Raw genomic sequence first — 27513 nt, forward strand, 5'->3', positions numbered from 1 at the left:
AGGTGAATGACTGGTTCCCATGAGTTCCCATGCCAGGTGCAATCACATGCTCTAGATGTTTCTCTGTCATCCATTTTCACACACTGTCTCCATAGCGGGTTGTTCTGTGGGCCATGCTAGTGTGGCCACATGCCAAGCTAGCCCCAAGCATTCCATAGCCTAGCACCGCTTCCTGTCACAGACTCTTCTCACACTCCCAACAATCCAGTGAAGTCATGACTCAACAAACTGTAACCCAGCAACTGTAACCCACAGTCATATGTTAATTACTTAATGAACAATACATTTGCACAATCAACTTACAACCAATTGATAAGGACATAAACCACCCACTTAGGTAAGATATAGTTAGTTCATCTAGACACACACAAACCAGTATATATCCATCCCTTAAGAATAGCCATAACAACCTATAAATGTAAAGTGAGAAATGTTAATATCCACCTTCATGGAATCTCAGCCTTTCATTGGATGGACTGCAACTCATGCGTTTCTTCTAAGATATATGATATATGCTACACCTGACAAAAAGTTCCTTTGCCTTCATAGCTGGTGTCAAAGGAGGAAAGAAATGGTTGCCATCTTGTAGTAATGACTGACAACTGAGAATCATCCCACATTATGTACCGTGTCAGAGAGATGAATGCCTGAAATGATAACTATGAGTGTGGGTCTTAGTCCACAAATACAATTTAGTAAGGCTTTGAAAAGCTGAAGAATCTTAAGTGGACATTAACTTGCAGAGTTAATCCTAGCAGGCTCTTTTTAAAAACTGCATAGTTTTTTCTTGGAAATGGCATACTTGTGAGCATACTTTTCACATTCATATAAAGTACACTGAACAAATTTTAGGCTAAAATTATATTCAGAATACTGTGGGACCTGTAAGACACAAGTCTCAAAGTATACCCAAAAAGAATTTGCTTTTTATCTTTGCACTCCTCTAGTACTAATGTACTGTTAAGCCTTACCAGGACAAAGGCCTTTCATCTTTAAAAAACAAGACTTCTGAAAATAAAAACAAAATGTGTATTATTACAAGTATAGAAGAATATTACAAATAAAATTATGAAACTCATTTTTAGTATCAATGTCTATGAGAACAATCTATTGAGTACTCTAGAGTAAATATTCATTTGTAGCCAATTACGTCACTTAGAACCAATCCATTCCCTGTATATTTCAAATCAAAGATGGCAGTAATTTATCAAACATCAATGTCTAGAAATAAATACCCGTGAACAATTGTGATGATCCTAACTGAACTCTCTCAGAATGACAGAAAACCCAATCCTTACCAGTATAAAAACAATCAACTGTGATTCCTTTTACTCTGGGCTAATGATTCTTGAAAGAATAACAGATTGGGTCTGGTGGCGCACAACATGAATCCCAACACTGAGGAAGCAAAAGCATATGGATCACTGTGATTCCTTAGACAAAGAAAGCTACAATTTAGTGAGACCATATCTTAACCTAACCCCTAAAAAGAGAAAAACCCAGAGCCCACTTCATGACTCTTGCACCAGTAAACACCCATGGATAAAGAGTTGGCTAAAGGCCAGCATGAGAATACACTCAACAAGAACAAAACAATATAACACACCTGGAGCCCAGCTATCCTACTACATCAAGACCTGGATATGCGAATAAAATCAAAACACAATAAAATGACATTGAATCCAATCTTATGAATATGATAGAGGAATTTAAAGGAGAAATTATCAAATCCCTTAAAATATACAGGAAAATACAATCAAACAGGTGAGCAAAATGAATAAAATATGTCAACACCTGCAAATGATTAAAGAAGCAATAAAGGCAACCCAAAATGATGGAACCTTGGAGACAGAAATACTCCAAAAGAGAACAAGAACAGAAGCACAGCCAACACAATAAAAGAATTGGAAGAGATGATCTCAGGCATACATGATATACTCAAAGAAATTAATACGTCAACCAAAGAAAATATCACCTAAAAAGTTACTGACTCAAAATATTCAGGTAGTCTGAGACACTGTGAAATTTTGTACTAAGGATAATAGGAATTGTTCAAAAGTGAAGAGAGTACCAGCTCCAAAGATGAGAACACATGTTCAACAAAATCATAGAAGGAAATTTATACAACATAAAGGAAGAATGCCTATAAACTTAGAGGAACCTTACAGAACACCAAATTGATTGGTGTTAACAAAAATAAATAATAATCACTCATTCACAAAATGAGAATGGCAGGAATTAACACTCATTTGTTGTTAATATCTCTCAATATCAGTGAACTCATCTTCCCCATTAAAAAGGCACAGCCTGATAGGCTGGATGTGGAATCAGGGCCAAACTTAAGAAAAATAGGAACAGGAGAAGAAGATTCCCAGATGAAAGGCCCAGAAAATATCTTCAACAACATCATAGAAGAAAACATCCCAAACCTCAAGAAAAAGATGCCTACATACACACAAGAAGCTTACAGTACAAATAAGAGTTTACTGTGTCAGAAAATAAATCCTCCAGCTACATAATAACCAAAACATTAAATCCCCAAAACAAAGAGAGAAAATTAAAAAGCCACAAGGAGAAAGAGGCAAGTAACATATTACATATAAAGACAGAACAATCAGAATTATACCAAACTTCTCAACAGAGAATTAAAAGCCAGAAGAGCCAGAGAGATGTCTTACAGACCCTAAGAGACTATAGCTGTCAGCCCAGACTACAATACTTAGCAAAATTTTCAATCAATTTTACTCAAGATGGAGTAAAAAGCTATTCTGTGACAAAACCAAACGCAAACTATATCTTTCTACTAACCCATCACTAATCAGGATGCTACAAGCAAAACTCCAAGACAAGGAGAGTAACTGAACTCAATGAAACACGAGAAACTAATAATCGCATAGTAAAACCAACCAAGAGAAACACATGCAAACCAAAATCAAAATACCAAGTAAAAGCAATCATTAATTATTAATATCTCTGAACAGGAACAGATTCACTTACCAAATAAAAAGACATAGTCTAAGAGAGTAGATGCATAAACAGAATCTATGCTTCTGTTGCATATAGAAATGCAACTCAGCCACAAAGATAATCACTGCCACAGAATAAAGGACTGGACAAAAGGTCTGTAAAGCAAATGGACCCAAGAGTCAAGCTGCAGCAGCCAATCTAATATCTGGTAAAATAGACTTTCAATGAGAAATAATTAAAAGAGATGGGAAAGGACACTGCATATAAATCAAAGGAAAATCCAACAAGATGGTGCTTCAATTCTAAACATCAATGCTTGCGATACAAGTGCATCCTCCTTTACAAAAGAAACATTTACTAATTTTGTTAAAGCTTAAACCACACCTCCAATTCCACACATTAATAGTAGGGGACATCACCTACATATTATCACGTTAATGACCAACAGGCATGTCACCAAAAGAGAAACTAAACTGAAATGTAATGCAACTAGTAGATGACATGAATCAAATGGACCTAACAGATATCTGTGGTGGTTTGCCCTGAAGTTTCTGTATTTTGATGCTAATTCCACTGCCCCAAGGACAGCTGCCTAGTCACATACTCAGAACTCAGATGACTTCACCAGAACCACCTCCCCATTGAATTTGTAAAATACAGGTGAGGGGCAGGTACAGGATAGTAGGAGACCTGACACTGGAGGAGAAGCAAGGATGGGCAGGAGAGAAGCTTGAAGGAAGAGAAGGGGATTAACACAGAGAAGAGGAGAGAGAGGGGGGAGGAGCCATGGCAGGTGATGTTAAGATTCTGCTCTGTGTATTTACAGGTTGTTATCAATCTTCCTAAGGGATGGATGGTACCAGGCCTTGTATGTTTAAGTGGCAACTATACCTTACCAATTGGATCAAAGATTATTGTGTTGTGTGTTCTTTTATGTGAGGGTTTGAGTGTAGGAAAATGTGCGGCTGGGCTGTGTTTCCGCCAAGATATCTAGCAGATATCTTGGGGCACCGAGGTGCGGACCTAGCGGGGTAAAAGACAACTTTTACTTTTTTATTTTAATATTTTTACAACAACATATATCTATAGAAGCTGTCACTCAAATAAAAAAATATGTATCTTCTCAGCACCTCATGGAACCTTCTCCAAAATTGAACATGTACAGATACAGATCTACAACAGATACAAGAAAATACAAAAACAACAACAACAAAAGAACACCAAAATGCTTTTGTGTCTGATAAGGTCACCATGGACTAAAGTTGGACTATGTCAACAACAAAAACAATGGAAAGCCTACAATCTCATGGAAACTGAACAACTCTATGCTAAGTGACCACTGTTGAAAGAAGAAAAGTCTTTCTAGAATTCAATGAAAGTGAAGGCACAAATCATACAAACTTAGGGAACACAATAAAAGCAGTGCAAAAGGAAAGTTCATAACACTATGTCCCTTCAAAAGAAATGGAGAGATTTCATAATAGCAGCTAATCAGCACATATGCAATATTAAAAATAAAAACAGAAGCATACACGCTCAAGAGAAGATGGTATGAAAATTAAACATAGAAACATGGGAAACAATACAAAGAATGAACAAAACCAAGAGCTGCTTACTCAAAACCACTCTGACATGTCATTTGACACCCATCACAAAAGCAAAGATGAAAAACTCAAGTGAGAGTGAATGCTGGCAGGTTGTGGAGCAAAGGGAACACTAATCCATCACTGATGGACGTGAAACTTTGAACAACAACTTTGGAAATCAATTGGGTGGTTTCTCACAAAACTGAGAGAAAAAAACTGTTCTACCTCAAGGGCCAGCTATAACGCTCCTGGGTGTGTAGTCATAAAGATGTCACACTGTACCAAAGAACCACTTGTCAAACTATGTTCATAGTAGCTTTGTTCATACTAACCAGAATCTGGAAACAACCTGGATGTGCCTCTACTGAACAATGAATAAAGAAAGTGATGTATGGCTCCCAAACCCCGTGGGAGGACCGGACACTTCCAGTTTTTAGCGGGAGTCCGAATCTCGTGCTCCCTGCCTCCAGCTCACTGCTCCCAAACCCCGTGGGAGACAGAGCTCACCGCCCGGACAGGTGGGCACTCCTGAGACTGCAGAGCAGAAGAGACCACCAACACTGCCCACCCCTGCCCATATCCCTGGCCCAAGAGGAAACGGTCTCTGGGTTCCCGTAGATAAGGGCACAGGAGCAGCAGGTCCACTGCGTCTGAGACACCGCAGGAACCTGAAGGGACCAGCCAGATAAACGGTTCTCTGCACCCAAATCCTGGGAGAGGGAGAGCTAAACCGTCAGAGAGGCAGACACGACTGGTAAACCAGAAGAGACTGCACTCTGCCCACATCTCTGACTCCAGAGGAAAACACCAAACGCCATCTGGGACTCTGGTGCACGGGGGGCTCCCGGAAAGGGCAGCGCAGGTCCGCCTGGTTGCTGCCCCTGAGGAGAGATCATTAGCAACACCCCACGAGCAATCTTGAGCCTTGGGACCACAGGTAAGACCAACTTTTCTGCTCCAGGTGACCTGCCTGGTGAATTCAGGGCACAGGCCCACAGGAACAGCTGAAGACCTGTAGATAGGAAAAACTACACGCCCCAAAGCAGAACACTCTGTTCCCATAACTGGCTGAAAGAAAACAGGAAAACAGGTCTACAGCACTCCTGACACACAGGCTTATAGGACAGTCTAGCCACTGTCAGAAATAGCAGAACAAAGAAACACTAGAGATAATCTGATGGCGAGAGGCAAGCACAGGAACCCTAGCAACAGAAACCAAGACTACATGACATCATCGGATCCCAATTCTCCAACCAAAGCAAACACGGAATATCCAAACACACCAGAAAAGCAAGATCTAGTTTCAAAATCATATTTGATCGATGCTGGAGGACTTCAAGAAAGACATGAAGAACTCCCTTAGAGAAACGCAGGAAAACATAAACAAGTAGAAGCCTACAGAGAGGAATCACAAAAATCCCTGAAAGGATTCCAGGAAAACACAAACACTTGAAGGAATTAAAAATGGAAATAGAATCAATCAAGAAAGAACACATGGAAACAACCCTGAATATAGAAAACCAAAAGAAGAGACAAGGAGCTGTAGATACGAGCTTCACCAACAGAATACAAGAGATAGAAGAGAGAATCTCAGGAGCAGAAGATTCTATAGAAAACTATCGACTCAACTGTGAAAGATAATGTAAAGCAGAAAAAGCTACTGGTCCAAAACATACAGGAAATCCAGGATTCAATGAGAAGATCAAACCTAAGGATATAGGTATAGAAGAGAGTGAAGACTCCCAGCTCAAAGGACCAGTAAATATCTTCAACAAAATCATAGAAGAAAACTTCCCTAACCTAAAGGAAGAGATACCCATAAGCATACACGAAGCCTAGAGAACTCCAAATAGATTGGACCAGAAAAGAAACAGCTCCCGTCACATAATAGTCAAAAGATCAAACACACAAAATAAAGAATATTAAAAGCAGTAAGGGAAAAAGGTCAAGTAACATAAAGGCAGACCTATCAGAATCACACCAGAAACTGTGAAAGCCAAAAGGTCCTGGACAGATGGCCTACAGACCTTAAGAGAACACAAATGCCAGCCCAGGTTACTTTATCCTGCAAAACTCTCAATTAACATAGATGGAGAAACCAAGATATTCCAGGACAAAACCAAATTTACACAATATCTTTCTACAAATCCAGCACTACAAAGGATAATAAATGGTAAAGGCCAACATAAGAAGGCAAGCTACACCCTAGAAAAAGCAAGAAACAAATCGTCTTGGAAACAAAACAAAAAGAAGAAAAGCACACAAACATAACCTCACATCCAAATATGAACATAACAGGAAGCAATAATCACTATTCCTGAATATCTCTCAACATCAATGGCCTCAACTCCCCAATAAAAATACACAGATTAACACACTGGATATGCAATGAGGACCCTGCATTCCCTACAGGAAACACACCTCAGAGACAAAGACAGACTCTACCTCAGAGTGAAAGGCTGGAAATCAACTTTCCAAGCAAATGGTCTGAAGAAGCAAGCTGGAGTAGCCATTCTAATATCAAATAAAATCAATTTCCAACTAAACGTCATCAAAAAAGATAAGGAAGGACACTTCATATTCATCAAAGGAAAAATCCACCAAGATGAACTCTCAATCCTAAATATCTATGCCCCAAATACAAGGGCACCTACATACGTAAAGGAAACCTTACTAAAGCTCAAAACACACATTGCACCTCACACAATAATAGTAGGAGATTTCCACACCCCACTCTCATCAATGGACAGATCATGGAAACACTAATTAAACAGAGACGTAGACAGACTAAGAGAAATCATGAACCAAATAGACTTAACAGATATTTATAGAACATTCTATCCTAAAGCAAAAGGATATACATTCTTCTCAGGTCCTCATGGTACTTTCTCCAAAATTGACCATATATTTGGTCAAAAAACAGGCCTCAACAGGTACAGAAAGATAGAAATAATCCCATGGGTGCTATCAGACGACCACGGCCTAAATCTGGTCTTCAATAACAATAATGGAAGAATGCCCACATATACGTGGAAGTTGAACAATGCTCTACTCAATGATAACCTAGTTAAGGAAGAAATAAAGAAAGAAAATAGAGACTTCTTAGATTTAATGAAATCGAAGGTACAACATACCCAAACTTATGGGACACAATGAAAGCTGTGCTAAGAGGAAAACCCATAGCTCTGAGTGCCTGCAGAAAGAAACAGGAAACAGCATATGTCACCAGCTTGACAGCACACCTAAAAGCTCTAGAACAAAAAGAAGCAAATACACCCAGGAGGAGTAGAAGGCAGGAAATAATCAAACTCAGAGCTGAAATCAGCCAAGTAGAAACAAATGGACCATAGAAAGAATCAACAGAACCAAAAGATGGTTCTTTGAGACAATCATTAAGATAGATAAACCCTTAGCCAGACCAACTAGAGGACACAGAGAGTGTTTCCAAATTAACAAAATCAGAAATGAAAAGGGAGACATAACTACAGATTCAGACGAAATTCAAAAAATCATCAGATCTTACTATAAAAGCCTACGTTCAACAAAACTTGAAAATCTGCAGGAAATGGACAATTTGCTAGACAGATACCAGGTACCGAAGTTAAATCAGGAACAGATAAACCAGTTAAACAACCCCATAACTCCTAAGGAAATAGTAGCAGTCATTAAAGGTCTCCCAACAAAAAAGAGCCCAGGTCCAGACGGGTTCAGTGCAGAATTCTATCAGACCTTCATAGAAGGCCTCATACCAATACTATCCAAACTATTCCACAAAATTAAAACAGATGGAGCACTACCAAATTCCTTCTATGAAGCCACAATTACTCTTATACCCAAACCACACACAGACCCAACACAGAAAGAGAACTTAGACCAATTTCCCTTATGAATATAGACGCAAAAATACTCAATAAAATTCTGGCAAACCAAATCCAAGAGCACATCAAAACAATCATCCACCATGATCAAGTAGGCTTCATCCCAGGCATGCAGGGATGGTTTAATATACGGAAAACCATCAACGTGATCCATCATATAAACAAACTGAAAGAACAGAACCACATGATCATTTCATTAGATGCTGAGAAAGCATTTGACAAAATTCAACACCCCTTCATGATAAAAGTCCTGGAAAGAAAGGTATTCAAGGCCCATACCTAAACATAGTAAAAGCCATATACAGCAAACCAATTGCTAACATTAAAATAAGTGGAGAGAAACTTGAAGCAATCCCACTAAAATCAGGGACTAGACAAGGCTGCCCACTCTCTCCCTACTTATTCAATACAGTTCTTGAAGTTCTAGCCAGAGCAATCAGACAACAAAAGGAGGTCAAGGGGATACAGATTGGAATAGAAGAAGTCAAAATATCACTATTTGCAGATGATATGATAGTACATTTAAGTGATCCCAAAAGTTCCACCAGAGAACTACTAAAGCTAATAAACAACTTCAGTAAAGTGGCTGGACATAAAATTAACTCAAATAAATCAGTAGCCTTCCTCTACACAAAAGAGAAACAACTGAGAAAGAAATTAGGGAAACGACACCCTTCATAATAGACCCAAATAATATAAAGTACCTCGGCGTGACTTTAACCAAGCAAGTAAAAGATCTGTACAATAAGAACTTCAAGACTCTGAAGAAAGAAATTGAAGAAGACCTCAGAAGATGGAAAGATCTCCCATGCTCATGGATTGGCAGGATTAATATAGTAAAAATGGTCATCTTACCAAAAGCGATCTACAGATTCAATGCAATCCCCATCAAAATAACAATCCAATTCTTCAAAGAGTTAGACAGAACAATTTGCAAATTCATCTGGAATAACCAAAAACCCAGGATAGCTAAAGCTATCCTCAACAATAAAAGGACTTCAGGGGGAATCACTATCCCTGAACTCAAGCAGTATTACAGAGCAATACTGATAAAAACTGCATGGTATTGGTACACAGACAGACAGATAGACCAAAGGAATAGAATTGAAGACCCAGAAATGAACCCACACACCTATGGTCACTTGATTTTTGACAAAGGAGCCAAAACCATCCAATGGAAAAAAGATAGCATTTTCAGCAAATGGTGCTGGTTGAACTGGAGGTCAACATGTAGAAGAATGCAGATTGATCCATGCTTATCACCCTGTACAAAGTTTAAGTCCAAGTGGATCAAGGACCTCCACATCAAACCAGACACACTCAAACTAATAGAAGAAAAACTAGGGAAGCATCTGGAACACATGGGCACTGGAAAAAATTTCCTGAACAAAACACCAATGGCTTATGCTCTAAGATCAAGAATCGACAAATGGGATCTCATAAAACTGCAAAGCTTCTGTAAGGCAAAGGACACTGTGGTTCGACAAATCGGCAACCAACAGATTGGGAAAAGATCTTTACCAATCCTACAACAGATAGAGGCCTTATATCCAAAATAAACAAAGAACTCAAGAAGTTAGACCGAAGGGAGACAAATAACCCTATTAAAAAATGGGGTTCAGAGCTAAACAAAGAATTCACAGCTGAGGAATGCCGAATGGCTGAGAAACACCTAAAGAAATGCTCAACATCTTTAGTCATAATGGAAATGCAAATCAAAACAACCCTGAGATTTCACCTCACACCAGTGAGAATGGCTAAGATCAAAAAGTCAGGTGACAGCAGATGCTGGCAAGGATGCAGAGAAAGAGGAACACTCCTCCATTGTTGGTGGGATTGCCGACTGGTACAACCAATCTGGAAATCAGTCTGGAGGATCCTCAGAAAATTGGACATTGAACTGCCTGAGGATCCAGCTATACCTCTCTTGGGCATATACCCAAAAGATGCCCCAACCTATAAAAAAGACACGTGCTCCACTACGTTCATAGCAGCCTTATTTATAATAGCCAGAAGCTGGAAAGAACCCAGATGCCCTTCAACAGAGGAATGGATACAGAAAATGTGGTACATCTACACAATGGAATATTACTCAGCTATCAAAAACAATGCCTTTGTGAAATTCATAGGGAAATGGTTGGAACTGGAAAATATCATCCTGAGTGAGCTAACCCATCACAGAAAAACACATATGGTATCCACTCATTGATAAGTGGATATTAGCCCAAATGCTTGAATTACCCTAGATGCATAGAACACATGAAACTCAAGATGGATGATCAAAATGTGAATACTTCACTCCTTCTTTGAAAGGGGAACAAGAATGCCCATGGCAGGGAATAGAGAGGCAAAGATTAAAACAGAGACTGAAGTAACACCCATTCAGAGCCTGCCCCACATGTGGCCCATACATATACAGCCACCCAATTAGACAATATGGATGAAGCAAAGAAGTGTAGGCAGACTGGAGCCGGATGTAGATCTCTCCTGAGAGACACAGCCAGAATACAACAAATACAGAGGTGAATGCCAGCAGCAAACCACTGAACTGAGAACAGGACCCCCGTTGAAGGAATCAGAGAAAGGACTGAAAGAGATTGAAGGGGATGAGATGCCATATGAACAACAATGCCAAGCAACCAGAGCTTCCAGGGACTAAGCCACTACCTAAAGACTATACATGGACTGACCCTGGACTCCGACCTCATAGGTAGCAATGAATGGCCTAGTAAGAGCACCAGTGGAAGGGGAAGCCCTGGGTCCTGCGAAGACTGAACCCCCAGTGAATGTGATTGTTGGGGGGAGGGCGGCAATAGGGGAGGAATGGGAGTGGAACACCCATAAAGAAGGGGAGTGGGAGGGGCTACGGAGATTTTGGCCTGGAAACTGGGAAAGGAATAACACTTGAAATGTAAATAAGAAATACATAAGTTAATAAAAAAAAGAAAGTGATGTATACTTTCAAAATGGCATATTATCCCACTATTACAAACAAAGGCAGAATGAATTTTGCAGGTAAATCAATGGAACTTGAGAATATCCTCCGGAGTTCAAACAGGACATGTGTGTTATGTACTCACTTATAGATGGTTATTGGCCAAAAATACAGACACCATGCTATTATCCACAGACTCAGAAAAGCTACACAAGAAGGAATGCACAAGTGAGGATGCCTGAATCTCACTTAAAGGAGTGCATAAAGCAGTCCTAAGAGGAAGACGGAGGGAGTGAACTGAATAGAGAAGAGATACGGAGGGCTATGGGATGGGTTTGGAATCAGGTGTGGGTAAGGAAGAGGAGAGATGGATGGATGGTCCTGAAAGTGAATGGAAATCTGCAACTGACAAGGGTGAAGTTTTTTTTTTTTAATGAAAAAAGACAATGTGGGATACTATTCACCTACTAAAGACAAAGACATAATGACCTTTGCAGGTGAATGAATAGAACTTGAGAATATCTTCCTGAGTGACATAACCCAGACCCAAAAGACATGGATGGCGTATACTCACTTCTAAGTGGATATTAGCAATAAAGTACAGGATATCAATACTATACTCAGGACCAAAAGAAGATGAAGAAGAAAGGACCAAGAGAGGATTTTGAATCTAACTTAGAACATACCGGAAAATACTCAGAGGAGGCAGAGGAAGGAAGGAACTAGGTGGGAGTGGGTAAATTTGAGACAACTGAGTGTTTCAGGATCGGGTCTGGGGAGATACAGGGGAGATGGCTTGACAGCCATGAAAATGAATGGATAGCTGCAGCTGGCAAGGGTGGAGATGTCAAAAAAATTCACTTGGTCATCACATTAGATGCTGATAAAGCCGTTGATAAAATCAAGCACCCCTTCATGTTAAAAGTCTTAGAGACCTCAGTGATCAAATTTGCATACCTGAACCAGCCAATAAACACTAACAACTTATATGCAGAGAAACTTAAAACCAGAGAGTAAGCAAAGCTGCCCACATACAAAAGAGACCTCACAAAATCTACCAAAGAACTCCTACACCAAAGGTGATAAACCCTTACAGAAAAGTGTCTGAATGCAAGATTAACTCAAATAACCAGCAGCCCTTCCTCATGCAACAGTTAAAATGGATAAGAAAAATTTAGTCAAGCAAAACCCTTTACAGTAACCACAGATAACATTAAATAGCCCAGTACAACTCTAATCAAGCTACTTAAAGACCTGCCTGTCAAAAACTTTATGTCTCTGAAAAAGGAATTAACAGGACATCTGAAGATGGAAAGGTCTCCTATACTACAGATGGATAGGATTAACAAGGTGAAAATGGCCATCTTACAAAAAGCATCTTCACAGTCAATGCATTTCTCTTCAAAATTGCAAGACCATTATTTACAGACCTTGAAAGAGCAATTTTTTAAAAAACAAAAAACCCATGATAGCTGATAGATACATAGATGATAGATAGATAGATGATAGATACATAGATGATAGATACATAGATAGATAGATAGATAGATAGATAGATAGATAGATAGATAGATATCTTGAATAATTAAATAATTTTTGGAGGTATCATCATCCCTGATATCAAGACATATCACAGAGCAATCATAACAAAAGCTGTATAGAATTAGTATAGAAACAAAAAGTTGACCGATGGAATCAAATCAAAGAAAAAACACACATACCTACCAACACATGATTTTGACAAAGGCAAAACCACACAATGGGGAAAATAGGAAAGTTTCTTCAACAAATGGTGCAGGTGTAACTGTATGTCTGCATGAAGAAGAATGCAAATAGATCTGTATTTCTCAACCTGCACAAAACTCAAGTTCATGTGGATGAAAGACCTTGACATTGAAGCAGAAACTTCAATATACTGAGGACATCGGTACAGTAGACAATTTCCTGAACAGCACACCACTGTCCCAGCCTCTGAGATCAACGATTGATAAATGGGGACTCACAAAACTTAAAAACCTCTGTAAAGCAAAGGACACCATCAAAAGGACAAAAGAGAAGCCTACATTTTGGGAAAAGATCGTCATCAGTCTTACACTTCACAGAGAAATAATGGTTAAAATATATAAAAAGCCCAAAAAGTTAGACAGCAATAAACCAATCTGAATATGGTGTACAGTGGTAAACGAAGCATTCCCAGCCGAGGATGCTCAGGAGGCCGAGAGACATCAAATGCTCATCTACAGTCATCACTGAATGCAGATCAGAAGGACCCTGAGTCCATCCTACACCAGTCAGAGCAGCCAGAATCAAAACCTCAAGGGACAGCCATGCTGACAAGGATATTGAGCAAAGGGAATATTCCTCCATTGTTGGTGGGAGAGACATTAAAATCCCTTTTCTTTTTTTTTTTCTTTTTTTCAGAGCTGGGGACCGAACCCAGGGCCTTGCGCTTGCTAGGCAAATGCTCTACCACTGAGCTAAATTCCCAACCCCTAAAATCCCTTTTGAAAAGCAATTTGGCGGGTTTTTTTTCCAAAAAATTTGAAATAGTTTTTACCTTAAGACACAACTATGTCAATCATGGGCATATACCCCAAACTTGCTCCACCATACCACCCAAGCACACTTGCTTAACTATGTTCATAAAACCTCTCCTTGTAATAACCATGGACAGGAGACAACTGAAAAACTGATTAAGGAAATGTGGTATATTTGCACAATGAAATAATACTCGGCTATGAAAAACATGGAATTTGAGAAAACTGCAGGCAAATGGATGGGATTGGCAAACATCATACTGGATGAGGTAACTGAAACCGAGAAGGACAGGCATGGAATGTACTCACTTAAAGGTGAGGACCTTAGCAGCCATAAATTACAGAATAACCAGGCCACAGTGCACAGACCTAAAGAAGCTAAGTAATGAGGGCCCAAGGGAAGATGCGTGAATCTCATTCAGGAGGGAAAATGAAATAGATATCAGGATTCGATTGAGGGAGGGAAATTTGTAGGATGGGGAGGGGAACTAAGGTGCAGAGCAGGTGTGGTGTGGGAGCTAGGACAGAAGATACCAGTGGAGAGGCATCTCTGTGGTGAAACAAAGACCAGGAACCATGGGGGCTCTTAGCAGTCTATCTATGGAGCTGAGACTTGCAGAGCCTACTAGCAGCAGGTGATATGCAGTTTTCAGTGGTCATCTTCTGTACCAGGGGAGACTTCCAGGAGAATGAGGAGAACACCAAAGCACTCAGAAAAACATCAACCCAAAATTTATCCTACCACCAAGATATGCAGGTTAAAATGGAACGGACATTAAGGAGATACCAAACCAATAACTGGACCAACTTGAGACCCACCCTGTGGGAGAGAGCCAGTCTTTGACTCCATTAATGATATTTTGCTATGCTTGCAGACAGAAGCCTTGGATAATTCTTCTGAGAGTCTTCATCAAGCCCTGGATAGAAACAGATGTACACACCCACAGCCAAATAAATATCAGGTGGAGGTTGGGGCGTCTTGTGAAAGAATTGGGGGAAGGATATTGAATTCAAAGGAGGACAGTGCCATTGAAGGTTCAGAAACACAACAAGAAAACCTACAGATTAACCAACAGGGGCCCATGAGGGCTCACAGGGACTGAACCACCTATCAAAGAGCACGTCAGGGCTGCACATAGACCCCATATTCAGAGGTAGCAGACGTGCAGCTTCACGTGCTCTTCATGTGGACTCCTGGTTTACTGAAGTGAGGGCAGGTTCTCATTCTGTTGCCTGCATTTGGATTCCTTTCTGCTAGCTGGGCTGCCTTGTGTGGTCACAGTAGGAGAGGAGCTAAAATGTCCGCACTATTTTATCTAGGGTGAATAAGACCAGCTACAATATAGTAAATTTATATATGATATAAAAATCTTACCTTCCAAAAATCTTACATGCTTCACTTCTTTTTTATGTGCTGGTGTTCTTGCACTGTGGCATAGATTTATAAGTTATGGTTATTGCACTATTCATAAGAAAAACATTTAGCGAGCATTTGAAGCCCTTTATATTTCAGTCCCCTGTATCTTAGTTTAGATGTTCACAAACAATGTTTTTTGAAACCGGATCTCACTATGTAGCCATGCTGGTCTGAAACCCACCCCATAGACCATGTTGGACTTAACTCACAAAGGTCTGTGTGTCTCCTACCTCCCACAGTCTGGGATGTAATTCATGGAACTACAGGTCTAGTCAAACAATTTTGAATTTATTTTTCAGCAATTCACTATGACTGTTGACTGGTATCCTTGTGACTTTCTCAAGAGAAAACATGAGGCATGGTTAGCTTTTAAATAGAACACAAACTAAAAGGCTCAAGCATGCATACACACAATCAGTCAATCAATCTCTCTCTCTCTCTCTCTCTCTCTCTCTCTCTCTCTCTCTGTCTGTCTCTCTCTCTCTCTCTGACTCTCTGTCTCTCTCTGTCTCTCTCTCTGTCTCTCTCTGTCTCTGTCTCTCTCTGTCTCTCTCTGTCTCTCTCTGTCTCTGTCTCTGTCTGTCTGTCTGTCTGTCTCTCTCTCTCTCTCTCTCTCTCTCTCTCTCTCTCTCTCTCTCTCTCTCTCCTCCCTCCCTCCCTCTTAAAAACTCTAAAGAGAATATTTGCCTTGCTCAGGGATGTATGGCAGTAGACTCTTAGGGAACACTAGGAGGAAAGATTCCAGGTCTGCAAGGAGATAAGAACTCCAGAGGACAAACAACAAAGTGAAATAACCTGGACGCCTGGGGCTCTCAGAGACTGAACCACCAACCACAGAACATACACGGGCTGGACTCACACCTTCCCACTCATATGTAGCAGAAGAGCAGCTAGGTTTTCATATGGGTCCCAGTCAACTGGGATGGGGCCTATCAAAAAGCTGTTGCTTATACATGGGATACCTCCTTCTAGCTGAGTTGCCTTGTCTGACCTTGGAGAGAGAGGAAGTGTCTACCCTTGCAGAGACTTGAAGTGCCAGGGTGTGGGGATATATAGGGGATCCATGACTGCTCGGAGGTGAAGGGGAAGGGGAACCGGAAAGGACTGTGGAATAGGGAGACTGAGACAGGGTCAGTGAGTTTGATGTAAAATGAATAAGAAAAAATAAAATTAAATATTTCAAAGAGCATTAAGTTTTGAAAGGAGAGTGAGCTCTCTCTAGAAAGGCTCACCTTAAAGCACAGATCTGTTGTCTGGAAATAATGGCTCAACATAAACATTAGGTAAACATGTGTACTAAACAGGGAATTTCAGCATAATAATTTTATTTCATATGGAAGGGAATATAGCTTTGTAAGATCAATTTTTTTAGAGCTAAACATTCACAAAATCTAGGAGAAGATTTATAATTCTAAAATACCAGAATATGTGGAAGGAAATGAACTATTTATATATCCACATTAAAAGCTCCATCTGAAATGTGACACAAAAATGTCTTGGACTGCAATATCACCAACATTGCTAGTTAATTACGGGATGAAAGTTTACCGAACACCTCCTAGCAAAAGGTAGTTTTCTACTGCATTGGACATTTCAAACAGATCATTAGGAAACACTATTTATTACCTGTGATTATGTAACATATAATTCTAAAGATATGGCTTATACTGTCATTTTTAAGGTCAGAAATTATAAAAACTGTGTCAAAATAAAAAATACTGAAGTAGACCAACAGCTGATCTAGCTTATTCTTTGTCTTGGTTCATGACTCACGAACTGAACTACTGAGCTATGTAGCACTCCTGGTACTGCTGTTCTTTTGTTGTGTTGGAACAGTCTCTTTTCTAGCTCATATTTCGTGTGTAATAAGCTTTCTAAATATTTCTCTGAGTTTTTCAAATCATTTAATATCATATTAATATTCCTGACTTAAGCAATTCTCACCATCAAGAACAGCACTAAGATTGTAGAAGAGAAGAAACTGTACCTGTTTGACACTTGCACGGCCTGTGCATCTGCACTCATTGATTCTAAGAAGTTTATCATTTCAGTCTGATTTTCATATGTTGCAAGTTGCAGTGGTGTCAAGCCATACTGTAAAGAAAACAATATTACATTTTATAAAACAACTTGTTTCTCAACTGAAAGTTCATCACAGATTTTGTGAACATAAACACACACTGTACTGAGTCACAAGGCATCATTTTTCCTACAACACCTGCTGTGCTTTCCACACACAGCTCTCTTCTTCCCTTTGACACATCTTTTGTCTACACAACACTGCATATGAACACCAATCCCTTCCAGAATTTTCCCCAAACACTCAATGGTTCCAATCTTCTTAGCTCCAAAGACTAGGACCTCCATGGACACAACCCCAAAATATAAAGTTTGGTATGCCCCTGTTGAAGGAGTGTGCTCAAGAGGTATCTGGAGCAGAGTTTCTCAATCTGCACTCCAAATATATTTCTTTTCTAAACTAAAAATTATCTCCCAAGGGCAATAGCATCTTCTATGAATACCAAAACTTTTGAAAATCATAAAAATGTTTTGTATATTTTCTCAATGATCAGATTTTCTAATTTGCCTGACACCTCTCTCCTTTCCCAGTCTGCCCTCATCCCTGAGCCAAACACACATCAATACCTTCTTAGCAGCAACCCAGTTCTATATATTCTATAATCATTAAACTTGAAATGTATTTCTTTTTCTTGTTGGTGTAGATGTGATGTGATGTGTGTGTGTATGTGTGTGTGTGTCTGTGTGTGTCTGTGTGTGTCTGTGTGTGTCTGTGTGTAATCCTAAAGCCTATAATCTTGAATTTCAAACTTAAAGTCAACGCTGAGACAAAATATGCTATTCTGTGGGTTTTTTGGCACTAATTATAAATACACACACACACACACACACACACACATATTTAAAGAGAAAAAGCGTTCCTCTGAACACATTCAGTGAGAATGCTTGAGGTTCTGCATGTAGAAAATAGGTCTGAGTGTCCCAGCTAGAAGTAGCTAGAAGTGCATTGGGAATGAAGTTGAATGACCTTTACCTCTGTTTTGGCTTCAATATCTACGTTGTACTCCAGGAGCATCTTTACAATTGCTATGCTGCCCCTGGAAATGGCATGGTGAAAGGCTGTATTCCCACTGTAATCCATCAAATTTGGATTAGCATTGTGCCTGAGCAATACACAAACACAATGTGTGTTGTCCCGCTGCGCAGCCTGTGGAAATTGTACAAAGAAATACATCTTCACTTCAAGGAAGCCAAGGGAGACATTTCTACAATGGCACTGAATAGTTTCTCTGAAATCAGACAGAGTTTTAGTTATTCATATTTTCCCTCCATTTTGACACAAGGTCTTCTTAAATACTCCAGGCTTGACTCATTTAATGATCTCCCCACCACATCTTTTTCCAAGTGGTAGAATTAAGGGGTTCTACCAACCCACCTAGATGTCCTAAGCACTCAGGTCTGTGCTGGTTGGCTGTCACAATGCAGAGATTGCTTGTTTGCTTAGATTTTGTTCTTTTTGCCAATGTGATACATGCTTAATACACCTGGAAAGATCCTCACTTGAGGAATTGGACTGGCCTCTGGGGCACTGTGTGGAACTATTTTTTTTTATTTAGACAGAAGTAGGAAAGCCCAAGGTCTTGTGGTAGGGGCATGCCTGAGTTCAAAGTTGTATAAAAAAAAGCTGACCAAACCTGTGTAAAAGCCATGGAAAGCTGCATTCTCCCCTGATCTCTAGTTTAGTTCTTCCCCCCAGTTCCTTATTTGAGTTCCTGACCAGGTTTCCCATGAGGATCAACTGGGATGAATAAATGTAAGCTAAATAACTTTTTCCTCTCCTGAGTAAGTTTTGGTCTGTGTTTTCTCACAACAACAGAAACCAAACAAGGACACCTCTAATCCATTTCATACCAAAACAGATGGCCAATAGCTACCTTAATCAACGGTGTGCAGCCTTCATCATCCTGGATGTTAATGTTGGACTTATTTTCTAATAACAGTGTCACTACATCTGGATGGTTGTGGGCACTCGCATAATGCAGCGATGTCCTGCAAATTGAAAACACATTTAGCAACATCTCTGAATTCCCAGTAAGACTATCATCACCTGTAAGTACTACATAATATGAAGGTGATTTCTATCTGATGGAAGAAAGTAACTACAATGTTCTTATTTATTGAGGTCTACTCGAATGTTCATTTACTGTGCTAGGGATATGGTACATGACTCTTCCTATTTAAGGCAGGTGTTCTATCCTGACCTTCTTCGCTGCTCAAAGCAGCCTGTCTGAATCCTAGAAAAGTTCCCAAATTGATCTCAGCTTGAATTTAACTCATACTCTAATATCTGGAACTTACTAGTTACTCCTCGGTATTTTCAGGAGCTCCATGACTCCATGTCCCCATCCAAGGGATGAACATTAAACATATCTTAATAGGGGCTACTCTGATGTTTCAGTTCGAATGGGGAAGAAATCTGCTACAACACAACAAGCATTTCCAGCTCCTGAGAGCTCAGCATTTCCTGATCATGGTAATGATTTCTCTTCCTAGTGATAACAAACAGAACTATTCTGTGAGAGAAAAACAGGATTTTATCAGCAGTACACATAAAAAAATTCATATAAAAGAAGTTTACATTTCTTAATCCTCCTATCTTATCTATTGTGGTTACCTTCATTTTCATTCACATTTTACCCTCTCTAAGAATGGAAGGTCATTTATCCTTTTTATTATTTTACAACTATAATTAGCAATACTTTTAGCACTTTACAAAATTAAAGGTAATTATCATGCAACCCATTGTGGCCTACATTAAACAAAATATGTCACAATCAACAGGTAAGTGGCAATTTTACCGGTCACTTGCATCTATGTACATTTTTAACAGTGAACAAAATATAAGCCCTCAGTCCTCAATACTTTCTTTTATTTTTATTTTCACATTTCATTTTTTATGCCCATATGTAACACTTCTATACTCGGTATAGAAACCAGGACCTCATGCTTTGCCGTATATTGATCAATGTGCCCATGGACTCACACCAAAATCAGGTAAATATTGCTACAAGGTAATAACCTATGGTGGCATAGCTGCCTTGCTTGAGATTCATAGAGGTTCAGTAAAATGAAAGAAGGGTTCCAAAGAGTAATGTTCATTTCATGTTATATTTAAATTTATAGAATGTAAGGAAGCTTGACTGGGCAGAGAAATGAAGTTTTACAAATGGGAAGATCTTGAGAGATATTAGAACGTGTATTCTACACAGGGGATATCTAAGTTACATGTGGGGAATAAATGGACTGACAGAATGAAAAATTACCATTGGACAATTCAGTGTTTTTAAAGAAAATATTCAATGAACAGAAGAATATTTTAAAACTAAACTTCATTCTTGTATTCTTTACATGAAGCTCCACCTTAAAGACTAATTAACATCTTAGAATAACAAAATGATCAAGAAGCATGTGAACTAGGGAAAATATGCTGGTGTGTCATCGATTCCCCTTCAACCATAAAGACAGGATATAAGAATGAGGTGCTAACCTTTAAAAGTCTTGGAAAAATCAGGAATTCAAAGCTTACTATAAACATAGGAAAAGCAATATACAGCAAACCAATAGCCTACATCAAACTAAATTGAGAGAAAGTTGAAGGAATACCACTAAAATCAGGGAGTAGTCAAGGATGCCCCCTTAAACAAATTCAGCAAAGTGGCTGGATACAAAATTAACTCAAACAAATCAGTAGCCTTTCTCTATTCAAAGGATGAATAGGCTAAGAAAGGAATTAGGGAAACAACACCTTCAGAATAATCACAAATAAAATAAAATAACCCAGTGTGACTCTAACCAAGCAAGTGAAAATCCTGTTCGGTAAGAACTTCAAGTCTCTGAAGAAAGAATAGAAGATCTCATAAGATGGAAAGATCTCCCATTCTCACAGATTGGCAGGATTAACATTATAAAATTGGCCATCTGTCCAAAAGCAATCTACTGATTCGACGCAATCTCCATCAAAATTCTAACTCCATTCCCAATGGAGGTAGAAAGAGCGATTTGGAAATTCACTTGCATTAACAAAAAAACAGGATCCTGAGAACTATACTCAACAAGAAAAAAAAATTCTGGGGGAATCACCCTCCCTAACCTTAAGCTGTATTACAGAGCAATAGTGATAAAAATGTTATGATACTGGTACAGCGATAGGCAAGTAGATCAATGGAATAGAATAGGAGACCCAGAAATGAACCCATACACCTACCTATGGTCACTTGATTTTTAACAAAAGAACTAAAACCATCTAGTGGGAAAAAGATAGCTTTTTCAACAACTGGTGCTGAATCAACTGGCACTCAGCATGTAGACTGCAAATCAAACCTTTCTTATCACCCTGTACACAGTTAAAATCCAAGCAAATCAAGGATCTCCACATAAAACCAGATATACTCAACTTAAAAGAAGAAAACATGGGGAAGAGCCTAGAATACATGAGCCTGGAATACTTGGGAAAATTTCCTGAACAGAACAGCAATAGTTTATTCTCCAAGATCAAGAATCAACAAATGGGACCTCATCAAATTGCAAAGCTTCTGTAAGGCAAAGAGTACTGTCATTAGAAAAAAATGGCTACTAACAGATTGGAAAAGATTTTTATGAATCCTACATCTGATAGAAGGCTTACAACCAATATACACATAGAATTCAAATAGTTGGACTCCAGAGAATCAAATTACTCTATTACAAAATGGGGAGCAGAGCTAAACAAAGAATTCTCAATTGAGGAATATCAAATGGCCAAAAAGAACCTAAAGGACTGGTCAACATCTTTAGTCATCAGAGAAAATGCAAATCAGTATCACCCTGTGATTCAACGCCACACCAGTCAGAATGGCTAAGATCAAAACTCAGGCAACAGAGGTAGGCGAGGATTTGGAGAAGGAGGAACACTCCTCCTTTGTAGGTGGGAGAGCAAGCTGGGACAACTCTGGAAATCTGTTTGGAGGACCCAGCTTTACACACTCCTGTGCATATACACAAAAAGGGCTCCAACATAAAACAAAGAAACATATTCCATTACATTCACAACAGCCTTATTTACAATAGCCAGGAGCTGGAGAGAACCCAGATATCCGTTCATCTAAAGAGTTCACATGGAAAGACCCCTGGCTTCAACTGCATATGTAGCAGAGGAGGCCTTGTTGGGCACCAATAAGAGGAGAAGCTCGTGGTCCTGCCAAGGCTCTAGCCCCAGTGGAACGGAATGCTAAGGCAGGGAATCCGGAAGGAGTGGGCAAACGGGTGGGGGTGAACCCTCATATAAGAGGAGGAGGGACGATGAGCAAGGGGGTTCATGGTAAGAACCCACACACACACAGAGAAAAAGGAATGAGGGGCTGGGGTAGTTGTTAAAACTCAACTGGTAAAGCATTTGTCCTGAAAACCTGACTGCTGATCTTGGGATAAGGGGATCCGCAAAGGTCACTTGCCTACAAGTGTGAGGATCAGTGTGCTCCAAGACAGTAAATAAAGCACACCATGGACTTGCTTGAGTGGAGTCTCCAGAACAGAGGGACGATGGGCTGGAACCCACAGGGAGGCCTGCTTGCCTGAGCTCAGGCCTTAGAACCCCATGGTGGTACAACATAACTAGCAGTCGACATTGTCTCTGACCACCACACCCTAAGCTCCACACGTGTGGGGCACAGGAAGTGAGATGAGGACAATCTCTGTCCTTCACATGTGTATCGATGTAAAAACAACAGTACAGAAGGTGATTACATGGGAGCATGGTCACAGTTCCAGTTCTAAATGTCTTTGATCCATTATTATTTTATACTATATTATTATATTGTATCATATACATTATATTATATTATACATTATTATATTGCATCATATTATGTATTAAGAAAGTCGTCATAGAATCAGGGGGAGTGGGAAGTGGGATGGAAGAGGCAGGACAGGATATAACATTGAAATGTAAATGTATGAACTATCTAATAAAAATGAAAAAACAGAAAACAACAACAAAGAAGAAAGAAAATCTAGATAGGGGTCTTGGCAATAACAGCTCTAGTTTTGTTTAGTAGAGAACTCAGTTTGATTGCTAAGACACACAGGGCAGCTCACAACTGTCTATAGCTGCAGTTCCAGGGGATCCTGCACCAGGTTCTATCACAATGGTACACAGAAAATACACAGAGGCAAAACAACGGTATTTATGTGTGTGAGTGTGTGTGTCTTTTTGTATGTTTACAAAATGTAAGGGTTAACATAAGAATAAAATTATGTAGTTTCATTAAGGCCTAGGAGCTGCTGTTCCACAGTGTGGAGGTCTCATACGACTAAGAGCATTTAGCAGGTATAAAACCCAGGGGTCCCCAGTGAAAATGAGCCTATGTATGACCACTCTCTACCCTCAGATTGTAGCCCTGGAAGTTGATTTGTCTTCCTCCTTAGCCCTGAGTGTCCCTAACAGTTCCTACCCTCCTCCTTTTACTCCCCTCATCAATTTGAAGCCCCATTACCTGCCCCTCCAATCAGATTCATCCACATGATGATGACACTCATGGATCATACTTTCAATTTTCTCCACGTCCCCAACACAGGCCGCTGTTTGTAATCGACCCACGGGATCATACCCGATCAGATAGAGGGGAAATTTCGTCGTTTTCTTTTGACGCAGGCATCCAAAACCAGGACAGGAGCGCCACAGACGGGTGTACCAGCGTCCCCTTCTGGGGAACTTCAATGCCAGAGCATCATATTCAAAATCTTCCTCCATTATGGAGTGCTAGGGCCACCCAGGACCTTCTTACCCTCTCTTCCCTCCCATTTAGCTAATCTCCACCTCCCAAATTATACGATAAGAGTTTGCTAAAATCACCAATTCTTGCCAAAGAAGTGTAGGCAAGACCTGCTCGTTCAGGGTTAACTGAACTATACTTCATCACCTAGTAACACAGCTGCACTGGCACCACCATAGTGACATGCTCTGAGCTCACAATGGAGCTGGCTTACGGACTGTACCCTATGCTTATGCTCCATGTGTGCCCCCCTCAGACTCCACTGTTAGGAGCCCAGCCCCCTCAGTGCTTGTTCAAAGCTCTGTCAATGTTGACGCTGAAGTAGATCTATTTGCATGGCCTTCAAAGGGAGTACTGAGGGCAGTTAGGGCAGCCATTGCAATCTGTAACCCTAAGACTGGCCTGATGGACCTAAAAAAATCATCCTGATTTGGCAAACCCAGACCCAAAACAACAAACATTTCATGTGTCTGCTGTTAAGGATGTTAGGTTTTAAGTATCTGATATGAGAACTACAATCTGGATAACCACACAGGATTCCTGACTATCTACTAGGGAACTAGGGAGCAGAAGAATATCGCCCCAGGAAGAGGAAGGAGTGTATAGTGTTGGGAAGAGATAAAAGCTAGAATAGGAGGGGTTAATGAGAGGGAACCGGGAGAAATGGGTAGAGGCAAAGGGTACACACTTCTACCTCCCTCGCATTTTTCAAGCCCCATTACCCTCCTTTCATATTCATCAACATGATGTTGACTGGAGTTGATCACTCTCTCCAGTGTATCCTGGTCACCTGCTGGCTGCATGTTGGAATGGGCATACAGATTCATACTTGATAAGGAAGAGGGTCAGTTTCTTTTTCTTAACCAGGCACCCACAGCCCTGGTATGCAAGCCTAGGTAAAGTAGGAAATAAGGGGAGGGACAACAAACACTAAAGTCCCTTTGAAAAAATTAAATGGAAATCTGCTACTCTATTAGCTTCCTATATGTATGGAATACATATGGAGCCAAAAACTAACATGACACGAGGCTCCACCTAGACATCTTGTGCCACCAAGTTACAAATCCAGCAACAGGAATGGGTGACAACCTGTTGAGTCATTACCCAAAGGGTCCTATAGAAAACCTTGACCATCACAAGCCAGTGCCAAGACTATTGGTTGCTCTACACAATCTGATGTTCAGGACTGACTTCTGAAGATAACATTTCTGTCATCACAGGGGGGGGAGGGATAGGTTGAGCCGGGGTCTAACTAGACTCTTCACACTACTAACCAGAGTTCATAATACTGGAAGGTAACCTGTCTGCTACTGGAGGGCAAAGGTAATCCTCAACATCAGTCAGCTTCAAACCCTGAAACCTACAGTAACACCTACAAAGAAGCTCAAAGGCATCTTCAAATCTAATTATAGGCGATCTAGAACTCTCATATCTTCACAGGCCCAGACATACATATAGTGCACACACAGACACGTAGGCAAAACATTCATACATGTGAAAGAAGCATTATCTTTCAATAATAACATGTTTACAGGTATGTAATACACTTATGCAGCAAATTCATCTTTTTCAAGTATATAATCTAGGAGTGCATTCTTACTATGTCATTAAATTATGCATCCCTTATACTATTGGTTTTAAAAATATTTTAAGTTTGAGAAAACTCTGTGGCCATTAGAAGGTACTCTTTATTCCTCCAGATCCTACCCCCTATCAACTTGTTAGGCACCAGCTCAGCCTATCCCTCTTTAATGACAGAAGTGTTACTTTAAGTATAGGAACTTAAGATCAGGATGTGTAGAGCACACCATAGCCCATGATGTGCCTGGGTTTCATGGATGCTTTGAGTTAAGGAGTAAACTGGCTGCAATCCAATCTAACATTTGGTCTCATTCGGTTGGTTTTTGGTGTAGATGTTGTCGTCGTTGTTGTTGTCGTTGTTGTTGTTGCTGCTGCTGCTGCTGCTGCTGTTGCTTCTGACATTGTTTGATAGATTGATTGGTTTTTTGGTGTCTGGTTTTTTGAGGTTTTTGTTTGTTTAAGTGATTCCTTGTGTGAGTAATTGGTTGATTTTCAAGAAAGTTTGTCTCTGCCCACCCCCTTTCTCTCTCTCTCTCTCTCTCCCTCTCTCTCTCCCTCTCTCTCTCTCTCTCTCTGTCTGTGTGTGTGTGTGTGTGTGTGTGTGTGTGTGTGTGTGTGTGTTTGAGTGTGTGTAGCTCTGGCTCTCCTGAATCTACCTCTGTAGACTAGGCTGGCCCCAAACTCGTGAAAATCTACATGCCTCTGCTTCCTGAGTGCTGGGATAAATTTCTATGCCCCCACGAACCAGGTCATTTTGCGTATTTAACAAAAATGAAGTCATCTAATATAGAAATATCCCCTTTCTTGGTCATTAAATAATAGCTTCTTTTATCATAAGATACTGTCAATGCCTCTGTCCATCTCTAGAGACTAGTCCATTGTATCAATATGATAAACTCTGTTTACCCATTCATCATGCTGGACCATTTGGGGTTCTCTCTTTTGTCTTTTACACTTAGCAGGGCAATTATACATCAATCACAAAAAAATGAGCTTCAGACTTGCCCTCAGGACAATGTGATGGAGAAGATACCTCTACTGTGATTCACTTTTCCCAGATTATATCCACATTTTGTAGAGTTGCTTAAAATCAACCAGCATCCTAGCCTCCAAGGCTCCAGTGCTGCTGTTGAGCAGAGTCAGAGAGGATGGAAGAGTGAATTTTGGGGGCATTCCTGTAAAACTAGGTCTTCCGGATGGAACAAATGCTAGCAGTCATGAGTCCAATACAGGGGCCTTTGCTGAAAACACCCCACACAGAATGGGGCATCCTAATTCCATCAGGTACTGGAAGGAGCTCCTGAAGTTTTAAAGGGTACCAGTTGAAGACTGGTTTTCACTTGAAAAATACACTAAAAAGCTACTGATGTAATAAAGAGTATAGAAACTTGTGGCTTTCACTTAGAACATTTTAATGGGAAACTTTTTTTTAATTAACTTGAGTATTTCTTATATACATTTCGAATGTTATTCCCTTTCCTGGTTTCCAGGAAAACATCCCCCTAATCCCTGCCCCTCCCCTTCTTTATGGGTGTTCCCCTCCCCATCCTCCCCCCATTGCCGCCCTCCCCCCAACAATCTAGTTCACTGGGGGTTCAGTCTTAGCAGGATCCAGGGCTTCCCCTTCCACTGGTGCTCTTACAAGGATATTCTTAATGGGAAACTCTTAATTAAAAGGCAAACAGTTTAGGTCAACACTCATAGGATGAGTCACTAGGACTAGCAGCAGAGTCCTTGACAAGAGGGAGTCCTACTTAGCAATCTCATGATAAACCCTCACAAAT

The 27513-nt window shown here is 40.1% G+C and overlaps 1 long non-coding RNA gene across 1 annotated transcript; it reads right to left on the bottom strand.

Annotated features, from left to right (window-relative positions):
* LOC134482346 (uncharacterized) lies at nucleotides 1-27224 on the bottom strand. The gene is made up of 2 exons (XR_010058368.1): nucleotides 17308-27224; nucleotides 1-15331 (listed from the first exon to the last, which is right to left on the bottom strand). It is a non-coding gene; the product is annotated as an uncharacterized LOC134482346 (long non-coding RNA).
* Nucleotides 27225-27513: the final 289 nt, after the last annotated feature.

Source organism: Rattus norvegicus, chromosome 16, assembly GCF_036323735.1.
Source record: "Rattus norvegicus strain BN/NHsdMcwi chromosome 16, GRCr8, whole genome shotgun sequence".
Classification (NCBI taxonomy): Eukaryota; Metazoa; Chordata; class Mammalia; order Rodentia; family Muridae; genus Rattus; species Rattus norvegicus.